The sequence below is a fragment of the Camelus bactrianus genome, unplaced genomic scaffold (assembly GCF_048773025.1).
Source record: "Camelus bactrianus isolate YW-2024 breed Bactrian camel unplaced genomic scaffold, ASM4877302v1 HiC_scaffold_26, whole genome shotgun sequence".
NCBI classification, from domain to species: Eukaryota; Metazoa; Chordata; class Mammalia; order Artiodactyla; family Camelidae; genus Camelus; species Camelus bactrianus.
This window is the reverse complement of record NW_027413940.1, coordinates 63,932-79,246: the sequence shown is the minus strand read 5'-3', so window position 1 is coordinate 79,246 and position 15,315 is coordinate 63,932. Positions and strand designations below refer to the sequence as shown.

General features: G+C 42.4%; 1 protein-coding gene across 1 annotated transcript in view; it reads left to right on the top strand.

The window, feature by feature from the left end:
- The window catches only part of LOC141576723 (uncharacterized), a 43,290-nt gene extending 28,429 nt beyond the window's left edge, over window positions 1-14,861 (top strand). Inside the window, exons 6-9 of the mRNA XM_074360142.1 lie at window positions 291-3,544; window positions 4,586-4,726; window positions 7,647-7,820; window positions 14,621-14,861. The gene's annotated coding sequence lies outside the window, so the exon portion shown is untranslated. The remainder of the gene's footprint in view (window positions 1-290; window positions 3,545-4,585; window positions 4,727-7,646; window positions 7,821-14,620) is intronic.
- The last annotated feature ends 454 nt before the right edge of the window (window positions 14,862-15,315 follow it).

Here is a 15,315-nt window from a genome sequence, read left to right as displayed (position 1 = left end):
CTTATTTTTACTTCTGATCATAAAAAAGAAAATACACTATAGAATCTGTTAAAACAAAACAAAATGAAACAAAATAAATGTCTTTCAAGGGTTTCCCTTTGTGGATCTGAGCTCCTGTGGTTCCATGAGTTTGCAGAACTTCCCCTGAAGCTGCTTGTTCTTCATGGGGGGTTTTGTTGTTTTTAGGTGTAATGTATCTGCCTCTATATAAGGGAATTGACTGAAATTTGGGGGAATAAATGTTAAAATTGTTTTCCAAAATGCTTCCTGCATATTCTATTCCCTTGTAGGAAAAAAGAGGAGGAGTTGCATAGATGATTAACTTGGAAGATTCCACATGCTGTGTCCTCTGTGTGGTGATTCTCAGTAGACAGTGATGTCTTAAAGACTCTGAAAATGCCTACATTAGAAAACTCTGTTTATTCCACCACTTCCAAATTTAACCAGAAATATTCCCCAACCCCTAAGCTGTTTCTGTTCCATGGACTAGGAGACACTTCAGGAAACACTGGCCCAGTGGTTCTCAAAGTGATCTATGCAGCAAGGTCTCCTCAAAAGTGTTTTTTCCAAAATACACATTCTCAGAATTTATATCAGACCACGGGTTTCCAGCCTCAAAATTTTGGATCGGGCAGTCCTCAGGGGAGTGGAGGGTACTGAGCTGTGTGTTGTGGGATGTCTAGCAGCATCTCTGGTCTTGACCCACCAGGGGAAGCACCACCACCAGCCTCCCCTCCCTCAAGTGTGACAGCGAGAAATGTCACCAGATATTGCCAGGTGCTCCTTGGGGGCAAAATTGCACCTGGTTGAGAACCACTATCCTGGTTCTGCCAGATGAGAATTTCTGGGTGCCAGGCCCAGTATTTTGTCTTTCTAAAGTCCCCACAAGTAGTCTTATTGCAATCCATCTGTGGACCCACACTGGGAACCAGTGGATTAGAAATTAAAACCTCCTGATTCCACAATAAAATTCCTTTCTCTCTGGCTTTTCTTTGCAAAGCTTTGATTTATCTTACTGAGAAGTTGACTCCTCCAGATTAAGTGCACAGAATTTACATGTTAGTTGTCCACTTTGGAATTTGGATTTGGGAGGAAGATGGAAGGTAGGGAAGGGAAAGGTCATTCAGACTCAGTAAGAAAGAAAGGGCCTATTGCTCCAACCTGAAGATATGCTTGTGGAACACTTGAGAAAGTCCCCATGCTGATGGTCTCTGTGGTATTTGTGAAGGCAGTGCTGGTCTTAGCTTTGTACTGGACATCATGACAAGTTGGTGAACACACATTAACAGGAATCATCATTGACAGCAAGGATGGGGTCACTCACGCTATCCCAATGGTCAGCAGGGCAGCGAGTTCTGCTCTGTCTGTGGGCCTAACCTGATTTGAGGTGAAGGAAGCAGTGAAAGAAAAAAAAACCTTCTGTTAATTAAAGCACCACTTTTGAAGACATACCTGTACTTAGCAAAGGTAACAAGAGCCTTTAAACACAGTTGTGTGAGAAAGTGGAAGATGCCTAGTGTCTGTGGCACTGGCAGTTGGAAATTTGCAGTAGCAGATTTGTGCAGTCTGGTGTCAGCAGTCGTCTGATGTCCCTGGCTCTGCTTGGCCCCAGTGTCACTTTGCCAGGAGGGTTTTCCTGACTTTCATTCTGAACTGTAATCTGGATATCAGTGGGTGCAGCACATGAACATTTGGAGGATGATTTTGTGTTCTGTGACAATCCTCTGGAGAGGATTTGTTTCTTGCTTTTTAAAAATTTTTTAAGAGCCAAGAAGGAGAGATTGTTCCCCTTGACTTGCAGGATGCTCTGCAATGTCACTTTTTGGTTTTAATTTTCAAAATATTACAGAAGTGATTTCTAATTCAGGCTTCAAGAGACTATATATATATATATATATATATATATACATATACATATACATATATATTTGGTACAATGGACTAGTTAAATGAATTATTTAAAGATTTTTTTTTAATTAATTGAAGCTATCTGGAGGGGGTTACATTGGGAATTCAGACCTGCCTTTCCTCCTCCACGTCCCTTCTTGGAGGCAACCCCTGATACTAATGTTTGTTATTTTGTGTATTACAAGAATCTTTTGTGCAAATATAGGTTTGTGTGTGTATGTGCTAAGCTCCTTTTAAAAATGCAATAAATGAATCACTATGCTATACACTGGAAACTAACAGAATTTTGTAAATCAACTAAGACAAATTTAAAAAATGCAAACTAGTTTTTTTTAAAAAAACAATTCATTTATTTCATTTAAAAAATAGTCACTGTTTTATTTCAGGACGTTGCAGAGATGATGTACTAATGCTGGTGCTTTAATACCTCAAAGTTCAGAAATCACTGCAGGGGGAGGCTGATGTGTCTACAGTCAGGAGGAAAAAGCCAAATCTTTCCCCTCTGTCATTGCACCCTGCCAGTGTCCCCTTTGCCCGGGGGTGAGGAGAGGCAGGAGGCCTGCAGAGCATGCTCTGTGCTCGCAGCCCCTTCATCCAGTCTCGGAACACTGCCCCCTCCTGGGTGTGAGGTGTTTAGGTGCCACTTGCTGTGTGGTCCTGCCTGGCTCCTCTCTGAGGTCACCTCCTCAGAGGTCAGTGCAGGCCAAGGTCAGGGTCTGTGCCTGTGGGTCTGCTTCCTGGCCTCCCCTGTGCATCTGAAACAAGTTTCACACTACGTGCAGGCCCACAGAGAAAGTTGTTGTTCAAATTTTTCTCTGTTTCTTAATGCAGTTTTTTCCCCCTATTTATAAAAATTTCATTTACTGTACAAAATTTAGGTAAAATGGAGAAATGTAAAGAAGAAAATAGAATGACCCACAAACCTGCCCAGAGGACTGTGCCACACTTTTTTGGTATAGTCTACTGAGCTCTTTTTCTTAGACACACGATACACATTTTAAGCACAGTTGGGATACCCTCCATCTGATTTCATGTTCTAATTGTACAATGTGCTCCTGAGGTTGTATTTTGCATATTGACTTATCCCTGATGTATCTTTATGGTTAAATACTCTGTGGAAAGATATTTAGTAACTACCTGACAGCCCATCATGTGGGTGTAGCACAACTCACTTACTTGTTTTCCTACCATTGGCTGTGGGTTGTTTTAATATATTTAATCTGTGATGAAGCTGATACTCAACATGGGTTGAATTAATTTTAGAAAATGTTATATGTAATGTATTGAGTATAGAAATTGTGAATAGTTTCTGTTTGCGAGAGCTACTGTTCTTATGACTTTTTATTTTAATAATGTGTACATATCTTTTATCTTGATCTTAAATATTTTACAATTGGCTTGGGCTCCTGAGAAAGGCTACACACTCTCTCACTTCTAGAAGTTGGGCACCTCAGAAGACATAAGAGGAATTCAGTCACCTGTTCTTTTAACTTCAGTGGTAACTGTGCTTGTACATAGTGGAACTGATCCATCTGTCAGATGGATGAGGATTTGCTCCAGCCTTCTGTCTCCATGAGTGTGTGACAAGCAACCAGTGCCATCAGGGAGCTCAGAGTGCCTCCTCTACCTGGTGCAGGTGGGGACATTGTCCACTCTGCACAGCTACTCCCACCAGCATGAGCTGGACCTTCCCAGCCTGTGGCCTGCATGTTGAGTGGCACCCCAGGGGGCTGGTGAGGACCTGGGACCACACAACAGCTCCTGGCCTTCTCCTGCTGGTGACGGCTGACAGCCTGGTCACTGGTCCGGGAGGGCAGCTGGGTGAGCGGATCCAAACTCCCCCCAGCATGGATCTCACATAGCATAGGGTTGAGGGGAACCTGCCAGACTGTTCCTTCCTACCAAGTGCAGCTCTTACTAGAGTGAGCAGATCGGTTATTGAGTCTTTAATGCATGCCTAAACCATGCTGTGTACTTGACCTGCTGCCTGTCACTGGGTCTCTTCTGTGCACCCACTCACCGCATATGATGGGTGAAGGTGCCAAGGTTGAAACATATGTGTTAACAGATGTGGCCATGGTTACTCTGCCCACAGATGTGGAACCAGGATCTGAGTCCAGGTTGTCACACCCTAAGTCCTGCATGCTAACCAGGTGGTTGATTTTTAAATGCAAGCCAATTTGTAGTTGGTTTAAAAATTAATAGTTAAACAGCAAAAAAAAAGTGACAATGAATATATATATGTTCATGTATAACTGAAAAATTGTGCTCTACACTGGAATTTGACAAAACATTGTAAAATGCCTATAACTCAATAAAAATGTTTATAAAATTAATAGTTAAAACTTTTTCCTTTTTGTTAGAGGAACAATAAAATGACCCATTATTCGGACAGACAGCAGCATTTTGGAAATTAACTGCCTTCTGTGGTTTTCTCTTCACATTCCTAATGGAAAGGCCACTTTGTTTGCTTACAGAGCATCTCAGGTTCTCCTAATGGAATTGCATGCATGGTCATTTTATTCCCCCTCCCCCAGTCCTGAGCTTTGCACAGAGCGGAGATTCAGTAAATGCTTGCATTGCCAGGGCAGGTGGGGGCAGGAATCTAACTTAGAGTCCAGGGAGGGCTTTCCTCCTGGAGTTACTCACATGGTGTTTTGCCTCTCTGTCTCCCCAGGTGGAAGGTTAGGTAATTGGAAGCTGCATCAAACACATCCCTATTGCAGGTAGAGATATGAATTTAATTCAACAGCTGCCAAGGGAGAGGGAGGTGGGAATCCCTCCTGAGCAACCACTGGAGACCGCAAAGGCCATTAAGGTAAAAACAGATGGGAAATGGGCCAGTTTGGTGGTGAGAGAGAAATAGTGTTTGCACACTTCCCCTTGTGGCCACCACCCCTGCTCCCACTGTGCCTTCCCTCCCCTCCCCATGAATGTGGGTCTCCATCTGTTTACCACTTGAAATAAGGGGCTGAAAGCTTAGCCTCTTCTCTGAACATGGATGCTTGTGGAGTTCTCCAGCTGTAAATGAGAGCAGCTTGATAACTGGTATTGAGCATCCTGCCTAGTACGATGTCATTTAATTGGAGCCTGATTAGACAGAACCTTCAGTTAGCCAATGTGTCTTGCACCTCTCCCTCCAGGCTTCATTTCCCGAGTAAGGAGCAGACAGCAGCAGCAGTGACTGTGAGGAATCCTGTGCAGTCAGCCAGAATTCAAACTCATTTCCAGCTCTTGCTGTGTGTGGTTCTGTACCCTGAGAATTACCATTCAGAGTGATGCTGTTCTAGGGTGAATCATTGAACAGAGTCCACCTGTGTTTTCTAGACTCTGTTACCATGCTGGAGGAGTTACAGGAAGCTCTAAAATTAAATCAGTAAGATTTGGAGGAAAATGGCTCATTGGTCCTTATTTAAAATGCCCACTTGACTGATCCATCGGTTTGGTCTTTGTGTCACTATGAAGGTAGCAGTTGACAGACCCCTTTCAAAGCAATTTTCTCTTCAGGTTGCAAAATCAGGACAAATTACTGTTTTGTTTTTGTTTTGTTTTAGTCAAAATGAAGAGATTCTTAGTAATACAAGGATAATTATTATATAAAGATCAAAGATTTTGTTTTTGGAGAAAAATTTAAGCATGGAAGTGACATGTGACCTTGAACACATAGTTTCTGAGCTGCAGGGGAGTTTAAGGGAGGTTAGCCTCCCCCCTTCCCTCCCACTTTTGCACCCAGTAACAAGATGGTTGAAGGAAAGCTAGTGCCTGGGGGGAGTCCCACATTTTGCATGACACTCTTGGTGGATGGAGAGGTATTTTTAGGACAGGGTGCACAGGTGCGAGTCAGGGCCCCTGTGAGTAGGGTGGCTGGGTGCCCGGGGGTGCCCAGGACTAGAGTTTCCAGGGATGGGTCACTTCACAGCTTGGGTGTGTGGTCCTGGGCAGCCCATGGGAGTCAATCCTTTCCCCCTGGGGGAAGGTTTACAGAAGTAGCATAAGACTTTCTTTTTATGTTAAAATATTTCCTAGAACTTCCCCTAGTCCTTTCCTTGTGTTTCTTCAAGGAAATAAATTTGGATAGTTGACCCAAGTTCCCTCACCTCCCCATTCCTGTTACCAATATATCTCACAGCCTCTGGCTCCTGACTGTCGGGGTGGCCATGCAGGTGAGCAGGGCCCTGAGTATGCTGACTGTGACAGAGGCTGCTCTCCTAGTCCTCATGGTGGGCTTTACCTTCCTCACTGGCTCTCTGGGGTCCATCTCTGACCCTGAACCAGGTTTGGCCCATTTGGGCAGTGACAATGTATCACTCAGCCATGAAGGTAGGCAGTGGAAGAGCTCCTTGTGTTCCCTGCAGGTCAGCCACCCCAACCCTGCTGTCAGTTAGTTCTTGCCCCACTTCCCTCTGTGGGAGTGGGTCAGAGTTACCCTGTGTCTTGTTGCCCCTGTGGGCAGGAGTGGGCCTGTGGATGTGTGGATTCTGTTGGTGGGGGCAGTGGTGGTCCAGGTCTTGGGGCTGACACACTGCACACCATCAACTCTGTGGAGGCACTTCCTGCCTTCAGTTAAGCCTCTGAGTTGCTGCGAGACATTGACCTGGTGTCTTAGGACAACTTACTGTTTCTGCCCTCAGCCTGGTAGATTTGAAGTTGTATGGACTGACCCACTCACTCAGTTATCAGTGAGCACAGGGGTGTGTAGCAAGACTGGCCCATCAGTCTTACAGTTGTGCAGAGTATACCAAGGATGGTATTAGGTTTCATTTCAGGGATTCTAAGAAATTTTGAACTTAGTATCATGAAAATGCCTTCAGAGGTCCTCCTGAGCACCAGCTTTGGGCCTGACAAAGTGCAGGCATTGAACAAAGCCCACCTGGCCCACAGGAAGCTGACTTTCAGAATCCGGTACCCAGGGGCCAACTGCTGTTCTTGTGAGGTTAGCTCTAAGGACAGATGATCAACCCAGAGACCCCCAGTCAGGCATCACCAGCTGAGGAAACACTTTGCACAGCACAGGCTGGGGCTGGCACTGAGTGGGTTCTCATGCCCCAATGTGTGGCAGATCCATCCTGTCAAAGTCGGGCTTTCCTTTGGTTCATGGTCCCAGCACCTTATAAAGTGCTGTGCCATTTACTTATTTATCACTGTCACTTGTTACTCTGACTCTCAGCTAGTGTATGGGCCAGTGGGCAGGGGTCTGTGTGTGTTTTATTCACTTGTGCATCCCACGTGCCTAGGCACTCACTAACTCTCTGTCATGGAGCCACTGAGTGTGCTGTGTCAGACCGCAGAGCAGGTTAACCACCTGCCAATCGGATGTGGTGACCACAGGGCCAGATCTGCTGCCTTCAGATCTGGGTTGGGCTGCGATGCGGGTCTGCTTGTCCCAGTGGGTGGCAGCGAGTGCCTGGGCAGGTGCCACGTGGGGGCATACAAGGAGTAAGAAGAGAGGAGATGGAGACTAGGGACTTGATAGGCACCGTCAGACATCATCTCAGATAGTAGGCAGCAACATGTGACACAGTGAGGCTGGGACTAATAGCAGAGCTGGAAAGAAAGCAGAGTACATGGCCAGAGCATAGCTGTTAGACATCACTGAGCCCAGTAAGTATCCCTTGGAGTTGTGGCCTTGGGCAGGACTGATGTCGGGGGTTTGTGGTGCTGGAGTTACTGGGTGTTTGCTGGAGGGCAGACTGGGTGGTCGCTAATGCCTGGTGACATCTCTGTGTGTGCATCTGCAGGAGAAGTACTGTCACATTTGTCCCAATATAGTCAAGAAGTTTGCCAAGTATGACGTGGATCAGCGGAAGTGGATCAAACAGCAAACAGGGAACAATGCCATAAGCCAGAAGAAAATCATTATCGATGTTGGCTAGGAAAGTTTCCCAGGCCCTGAAATTTTCTTTCACCCAGCGGTAAGACATTTGTTTTCTGAGTGTGCAGAGAATGACGTGTGTGGAGCAATGCTGTCACCTCGTGTGTGCAAGAGTGGCTACCCGTGGGGCTCCCGAGTGAGGTGGCCACCTTTCAGGGAGGACCTTGGGAGTGTAGGCTACAGCTTCAGTGGCTGCTCTGGCTCCTGCATGGTCCACGCACTTGACTGGGTGTTTCATCGTGCTTCTCTTTGTGTCTGGCTATCTGTTAAACAGTTAATGGTTGGTTAAACCAAGAGCAGTTAGGAAGAAGCTTTAAGAGCAATAGAAGAGAATGGATTTGAAATTCATCTCCTACTGATATGAAAACTAGTTTATCTCGAGGACTGATTGGAATTTGCCTCTGTATAAGAGTACGATAGCGTACATATAACCTTCCCATCACACATGACGATCCGTCCTCAGTCCAACATTTAACCCAGTACAGCTGGTCCTGCTGTGTTCCCTGCTGCAAGTTAGATAAAACTTCTGTCTGAGGACAGCCTTGGAAAGAAGAATTAAAGATATCATCAGTTTAGCAAGTAGTCACAAAGAATTATTACTGCGTTTGTAAAAGCAGTAACTAAGAGGCAATATTTTAAGGTTTAAGTAAAATGGACTTTATTTGTATTTTGGTATATTTTTCTGCCTCATTCAGTTTACATTTAATAGGTAAATACAAACCACTGCCTGTTCTTCGATGTGTATGACTGTTCAGGGAAATGGCACACAATGTATGTCTGACAGTACCTGATATCACGGCACTCATTCGCTCGTGATAGTCTTCAGTTAAAATACACATAAACCAGCAAAGTCCAGTGAACAGCTGCATGGCGCCTTCTTCTTCCCTAGAGCACATTGACACTTTTCATGATTTTTAAAGCATTTTTAAGAATTTTGTAATTGAATTACTTATACTTTAGCTTATTTCACTTATGGAATTGAATGTAAGATTTTTTAGTTAATAACATGGTTATTACCATATTGATTGTTTCACCTAGAAGCCACCACCATTCCCCATTCCCAGTCTTCTAGTTCAGATTTACAGTGTGAGTCACTGACTAGGTTTTTTCTTATAACCTGGCTAACTTTTTCATGACATTAGTGTCTATACATCACATGCTCATTATCTACAATATTTTTCATTACATGTCACATACACTGAGCACTTGCTTTTTACAATCTCATATAAAGTTTGAGTCACTGTGTATTCTAAGGCAGGGCTGGTCTGTCTTTGTTACTGTTTGATTTATTTTCCCTCTCTAAACCCACACATTTCATCTCTTGAAGGGACATGTCACCATCACTCCATGCACAGAGTCACTTGGATTAATTTGACACATTCATTCCAATGTGATGGTTTAAAAGGCATAGTGAATTCTGTATTTGTTAAAGTTACATTTTAAAAAAGTTGTTGAGAGAAATGTGTATTGTTTCTTTTATATCTGTACAAAATTCTGTTCACCAACCCGGATTTTATGCAATCCATCTCAGATGTTGTTGACAAAGTAACACAGAACTGTCCCATTGATGTCCACCATCTGCTATATAAGGTATAAGCTGCTTGGGTAACATGCTTGGATTTCATTCTGAAATTAAAGGCCCAGCATTCTGAGAATAATAGACCCTTACCACCAGTCTGCAGATAGTCCTATTTGACTTCTGTTTTATAGGATTTGTTAAGGGCCAGATTCCTGTAAAATATTTTTCTTGGAGTGAGGGTGACTTAAATGCTTGGCAATATAACTCAGTTAGCCAGAAGTATTTGATTTAAATATTCTAGTATCTCTTATTCTTATCTGCCCAGCTGTATTTTTAAGTTGGACAATTTTAACCCTCCATGTTGACTGAAAGATCAAGGGGTTCCTTCCCCTCTTGCTTTCTGTGAGTTCACTGGTCTTGCTTCATGAGTATTTAGATTAGTGACAGATGTGTTGTTGTCAGAGAGAAGGAGGAATCTGAAATGAACAATCAGAAAATGCTCATGTAATGTTTCTCCAAAATTCTTTGAGTGCAGGGAATTTTGAAACTTGAAAGGAGAAAAAGGCAGTTCATGTAACTGTAGGATGAAGGAAGTGTTGCTGAAAGCCGGAGGGGAGGGGCAGAAAGTGGCAGTCAGCTGGCCCTGCTTCCCTGCCTGCTCACCTCTGTCTGCACATCCTGCTCTTCCCCCAAGACCACATCTCCCCTTCACAGATGCAGGGGCCTGCACCGTAGGGAGGAGAGGACCAGGCTCAGTAGGGAGGGCTTAATACAGCTTATTTCATCTGGACAGTAGAATACTATTCAGCCTTTAAAAAGAATGAGGTAAAGCAATGTAAATTCAAATGAAAAGATGTCTACAGTATAAATTGTCAAATGAAAAAGCAAGTTGTAAAGTTTACACATTGTATTATTTCATTTTATTTAAAATATACTTTATGTATATATATATAAGAAAAGGTATTGTATGATATGTGTTAAACTCCTTAAAGGAAATAAAATATATCTGGGCAAGAGATGGATAACTCTTACTTTCTACTCTTTGTGTTTTAAAATTATTTGAAATTTTATGATTAATAAATGCTATTTTTATTATTGGAAAACATTTTCTATATAGACAAATTTGATGGGTAAAAGCAAATAATAATTTGGTTTTTATTGGTATATAACCTTAATTAAACACATCTCACTTCCAATAAATGTGCAAGGAAGGGAAAGCAAAGGCAGATGAGAGTATTAAGTTTAGTGCAGTATGTGGCTTGTTCTCCCTACTTCTTAAATCTCACATAACATCAGCTGTGTCTTCCTGTCCATGAAAGCAAGGAACAAGTGTGCACTATCTAGTCCTCATTTCATCATGGTGGAGATGGAACTTCTGCCAGCAGTAAGGATTGCTCATGCTGGAGTTGAGTTTTCTCATTTGATCATTTAGTTTGCTTTCAATAGATTTACAGGATTCTTGAAGTAGAGCTGGCCTTCTAGCCTGAGTACCTTATTTAACAGATGATGACACTGAGCCCTACAGATAGGAAAAGGAGGCAAAACTGGAGGGACCTGGGTCACATGGGGCAAACTGGTCTTCGACGTTTTTCTAATTGAGGTAGGGTTGATGTACAATATTATATAAGTTCCAGGTTGCAGTTTTTAAAGGTTATACTCCATTTATAGTTATTATAAGATATCAGCTATATTCCCTGTGCTGTATAACATATCCTTGTAGCTTATTTATTGTATAAGTAGTAGTTTGTACCTCTTAATTCCCTATCCCAGTCTTGCCCTCCCCTCTTCCCTGTCTCCATGGAAACCCATTAGTTTGTTCTCCATACCTGTGAGTCTGTTTGTTGTTGTTGTTGTTGTTGTTTTTGTTATGTTCACTAGTTTTCTTTTTCAGAGTTCATATATAAGTGATATTCTACAGTATTTGTTTTTTCTGTCTGACTTATTTCACTCAGCATAATACTCCCCAAGTCCTCTATATTGTTGCAGATGGCAACATTTCATTCTTTTTTATGGCTCAGTAATATTCCATTTTACATATACCACAACTTCTTTATCCAGTCATCTGTTGATGGACACTTAGTTTGCTTCCGTATCTTGGCAATTGTAAATAAGGTTACCATGAACATTGGGGTTCATATATATTTTTAGGTTAATGTTTTCATTTTCTTTGGATGAATACCCAGAAGTGGAATTGCTAGATCATATATTAGTTCTATTTTTAGTTTTTTGAGAAGCCACCGTCCTGTTTTCCATAGTGGTTGCAATAGTTTGCATTTCTATTGTTCCTTCTTTTCCTAGTTTGGGTGTATAAACTATACTGACTAAGCCCAGAGTGAACTAGTTTCTCACAGTGTCTCTCAATGTGACTACACATTGAATCAAGTGGGAAGCTTTTCAAATCTGGATGCCTGGGCCAATTATATCAGAATCTCTGGGTGGGGGTGTGTGATTTTGGGGGACTCAGCTCCTGAGGAGACTGATGCGCATGGACAGCCAGGGCTGAAAACTGGCTTCAAGCAGCACATGCTGCCTACAATGACTTGACCTCCTGGATAAATCACAGGCCTCCAGGACTCAGCTCTCACACACTAGTCTCTGTATAAACTATACACCAACAGTATATATGGGTTCAATTTTCTCCACATTGTTGCTGAATGTTTGTGGTTTTGTGGTCTTTTTGATGATAGCCATCCTGGTAGACACGAGGTAATATCTCACTGTGGTTTTAATTTGCATTTCTCTGATGATTAACAACACTGAATGTGTTTTCACTGCCTGTTTTCTTGGCTCAGTGGCAGGAACTATAGGTCGATTTTCTTTTGATGAAGCAAGTAGGAGGAGGCTTGCTTTAGGTCCTACTGACAACACCTGAGATCTTCTTGGTCACTGAGTGAACACCTTACTCAGGCTCATTGACAAGAAAAAGGTGGTGGAGAATATAAAATGTGGCTTTGAAAATTCAGACATTTTAGAAAACTAAAACTTTTTTTTTAAGAATTAGTCATAATCTAATTTTTATTTCAGTCTGTTCTGTAGATAAGGGTGTTCACATGCTTCCTTTTTTTAATTTATTTTTTGTTCAGTTTCCAAGTGTGTTGGAGGTTGGGTCTGGGAATGGTTCTTCTTTTTCATTTTATTATAGCTCTCTATCTTTATGGGTTAAAGATTGTCAGTTATCTGTTGTAGACTTGAAGGGCTTTTTTTAAGTGGAAGATTTCCTATGTTGGCTGCGCACATTTCCATGATATTGCTGTGAGATCTGTTTTTGGTATGGTGTGGTGCCATGTCATTCTTGTGAGTGCATTGCCTGTTATTTCTATGATTGCCAATGTGGTTTTTGTTGTGGTGAACACAATCTACTTTTGTTGTTTAACAGAGCCTCATTTTGATTAGGTGTTTATCACAGATTGGAGAGTGGCTAGGGCTTCTCCTTTTATAGGAATTGAGACTTCCAAACCATTTCTGGGGTGCAGGCTGTGGTATGTGGTGTTGGAATGTTTCCAATACACACTCATAACAGTTCCTTTGTCCTTTCTATTGCCATGGGAATGTCCAAATTCTACACAGAAACACCAGTGGAAACAAATCTAAAGATGTCATGCACTAGGGCCTGCTGTAATGATCCTTCAGTCCCCCAGCTGGGTCCTCAGTGAAGTACCAGGTCAGTGCCATCCCTATTGTTACATTTGCATGTGGTAGACAAGGCTGATGGAAAGGCTTCAACTTCCACTTCTGTGCACCCAGATCTCTGCTCTTGGCTCTCTCTTCCTTGTGGCATGGGACCGCCAAGACAACCACAGAGCATATCCACACCCTCTGCCTTGGACCCAATAAAAATCACAGTTGTGCCTATGAAATATGCAGGTTCTTTGGCCATGGATTCTGATTTCAACCCGAACTTCCCCTGGGTCCCTCAGACCAAAATTATGATGGTTCTGATAGAGCCGTGCTTCTCTTCTATTGCAAAAATGCCAAATTTGGTCCTGGACCTGCAGAGATAGTGAATATGTCCATGAGATACCTAGATAATCCACACCATGTGCATCAGCAATGTTGCTTTTTGAATTCAGGTCCCAGGCAGTTCTGTTCTGTAGACACTACCAATCACAGAAAACAACACACTCCAACCCCATGAGACTCAGTCTGTGCCATCAGCCTCAGCCCTCTCCCTCAGCTTCAGCAGACATTCCTAGCTCAGCATCAGCAGCTCAAGTCAAGGTCTGGGGATTGATTACAGGGATATTTTGTGCTGGTTTCTTTCAGTTCTGTCAGCCAGGCATCTGCTGTGCACTCCTCTCACCCTCATTGGATCTCCTTCAATCCCAACTGATCTCCCTGTTTGTGTCCCAGTAAAACAGTGTTTTCCCCTTTTTAGCTCCCTCACCAAAACTCAGGTCCTGCACTGATTTCCTTTTCTACTTTTCTTTTTCCTCCTTCCCAATTTTGTGAGGACCTTTTCTGTCTCTTGAAGTAAGAGACAGAAAAGGTGAAATTGATGTTCAACCAATGTCCAGCAGGTGTCCTGAGCCAAGAGGTGGATGTACATGGATGAGAGTGAGCTAAGAATGCACTTGTAATCAAGAAAATATATCAAACACAAGAATGTTATATGGGGATTAAGTTTTATAGGAGAAGAGGAATGAAATGAGTTCTGCAAGGGAAACAACTATGTAAAATTCCTGGCTTTTCTAGAAGAGTTTGTTTATAATGTGTTTTTTTTTTTTATATGGATGACACGGTAGATACAAAATCACTTTGGTATTTAATTTAGCTTCCATTGTGTACATTAAAAAGAGTGGTTTTTGTAAATCAATATTTATAATGTAAGAAGCACCATCTTTTATAATGATTTAAAGTCAAGATAAAATATTTACATATTATCTTTTTAAATGGATGAGGAAAGGACACAGTGTTTCAAAATCCTTTAAGAGGGTAGCGGGTGAAAAAACATTCAGGCACTATGTTCTAAACTGCCTGGAAGCTGAGAACCTGTGCTGACCATTTAACATTTTGACCCAGTGAAATGATAAAGCCAGAGTCATTTCAGAAATGTCCAAAAGCTATTTCAAGCATCCCCTGCAATTGGCCACATCCAGAACTCTGAACACAGTAAATGTTCAGTTAACACTAGCTCATTGACAAAATATTTTGGCCATTCAACTGATATCTATTAACAGCATAAATACAATATCCCTTCTTCCTAACACTAACCTTCAAGGAGATCTTTCAATTTTTCAAATATCAGTCAAAAGTATGTTATTGAATGAAGCCCTCTACTAGATAATAAGTACACTGAATTTGGTTGTTTTGTTCTTTTCCAGATACTGATTAACATGCCAAGCATAATGCCTGGCCCAGGAAGCTCAGGAGATGAATCAAATAACTTGACCATGAAGGAGCATTGAGGTGGAGGCAGAGATGATCTCTGGCATGGGTATTATAATAGGCGTACTACAAGGCTCAGAGGCAGTGCAGAGGAAGAAATGAGGAGCTCTTGGAAGTGGTGGGGAGAGGGCAAGTGTTTGGAATGTTCTTTAAGAATAGGTACACTTGAACTGACTCTTAAAAGATATGCAGGTGTTTGACAAGGCAATGTGAACACCACAGATAGAGGGGAGTGAAGCCACCTGGAATCCTTCCTCTCTGCACTGCAAACAGTTTGGGATGGTTGGTGCATATGGCACGTGACTGTGCACATTCTGTCCATGTTGTGTGCACTGATGATTTAGAAATGACAGAAGGGCAAGTGGTGAAGCTGGAGAGTTGCAGAAGCACACAGAGGAAGACTGCCTTACATGGTTCTTCAAGGTATTTGGACATGATCCTGTGGCAAAGCAAGTCATTACATGATTATTAAACTAAGCAGTATTGGTGTGGAATTTGCCTTCCACAACAATTATTTTCCTGCAGTGTGGATGACAAATTTGGGAGGTGGAAGAGGGGAAAGAATACAAACTGAACTGCTGGTTGGAAGACAATTATCAGTGGTCCTGGAAAGACTCAAGGCAATCAAGAA